Here is a 1,610-nt window from a genome sequence, read left to right as displayed (position 1 = left end):
ACATTTCAGTTTATCTCAGTGCCTTTAGGATTTCATGGAAAACAACTTGCTGCAGTATTTATTTAAGTTTCTGTTCTGGTAACAAGCTGCACCTGTTCCAACATGTTTCTAAAACTACAGAAAATGTCGAACGTCTTGTTATTCAGAATATTTGAAACCATTCCTGCTTCAGTCACCAGAATAATTTAGATCAACAGTTAACACACACCCAATTTCAACATTATGTTGTATTTAATTGTACATCTCTGCTGTTTTTAACCACATTCAAATGTTTTTGGTATCCAAGTCGGAGAAAATGTCCTATTTGTTTCCATTTTATATTTGTAATAAATAAAATAAAAGATTAAAATATTTGATTGATTGGTATATTTCTTTGCTCTCTAGGAAAAAGAACAACTTCTTGATTCTCTGTAGCACCACCATGAGGACAAACTTTGTACGTACGGTTTGTGTTCAGGTCACCACAAACAAACCAGGTGGACCAGTTTTCCCAGCATGATGACATCACCTTTCTTCAGCTGGTGTCAGATTACTGAAACTCCTGAACTCAAGTGTGAACAGCTGAAACCAGTCCCAAACTGGTAAGTGGAAACATGGAACCAGGACTTTGTTGTTTCGGTTTTATTTTTTTTACAACAAGGCTACATCACTGATGATGTCAGTCTGTCCGCCTCATTACCCAGAGTTCTCTCCGGCTCACGTTATGATAAACCGAAAATAAATTTAAATCAAAGATAAAAGGTCAAAGGTGACGCCAAACTTTCCAGCGTTGCGCCTTCTCACGCTGCTACTCTGCCAAGAGTATCATGGGAAATCTTTTGGCTCATTTTTGGCACAAAAAACATCAAACCAAAGTCCCAAAAAATAAATCTTTTAAAAACGGTCGAGCAGGCACGTCCTGATTTATCATCGGTAAAGATCCAACAGAACCGATCGGCATCGTTCATCCTGTGAAGGTCTCCAGTTCTGACCCTGCCCACCGAGCACCACCTGCTGCAGGTGAAAATGGCTCAGGTGAGCTAGGGGAGGACTCCGTCTCAGGTTTCAGAGAGATTTGTCTCGTTTCACATTCAAAGTCTCTCTATCTTCCTCATGGTCTTCATCACKTTAGATTCTCATCTGCAGTCGCAGCTTTTTGCCGTCACCTCTGAATGTTGGTCAAATTAAAATCCCCTGAAGAAGAAAATCACATAAACAATTACAATCCTGTAACAAATGACCACACTGACAAAAAATTACAATACTGTGATTAATGAGAGTATAGTAATAAATAATAAAACTGTAATAAATAAGTGTAATAAATGACAGTATTATAATAATATGTAACCCACATGAAACATTGTAATTTAATACCTGTAATATCTAGAATCCACCAGAGGGCGCTCAGGTTCTACTGAGTTGAGTTTAACCAGTGTTTTAGTCTTTTTTCTRTATATTCTGAGGAATGCTCTTGACATGTGCACTAACCGACTGAGCTGTGAACCTTCTGACCCGTCTCTGAGCAACAGAACCAGCACTTATTGAGAACTACAGTGGGGAAAGTAAGTATTCAGTCAGTCACCAATTGTGCAAGTTCTCCCACTTAAAAAGATGAGAGAGGCCTGTAATTG

General features: G+C 38.6%; 1 protein-coding gene across 1 annotated transcript in view; it reads right to left on the bottom strand.

The window, feature by feature from the left end:
• Positions 1 to 606: 606 nt before the first annotated feature.
• Positions 607 to 1,610, bottom strand: part of LOC106511509 (transportin-3) — a gene marked incomplete at its 5' end in the record, with an annotated part of 7,557 nt that continues 6,553 nt past the window's right edge. The window contains 1 exon segment of the mRNA XM_014000258.1: positions 607 to 1,173.

The sequence above is a fragment of the Austrofundulus limnaeus genome, unplaced genomic scaffold, assembly GCF_001266775.1.
Source record: "Austrofundulus limnaeus strain Quisiro unplaced genomic scaffold, Austrofundulus_limnaeus-1.0 Scaffold2870, whole genome shotgun sequence".
NCBI lineage: Eukaryota > Metazoa > Chordata > Actinopteri > Cyprinodontiformes > Rivulidae > Austrofundulus > Austrofundulus limnaeus.
The sequence above is the reverse complement of the archived record's forward strand: the minus strand, read 5'-3'. Positions and strand labels throughout refer to the sequence as shown.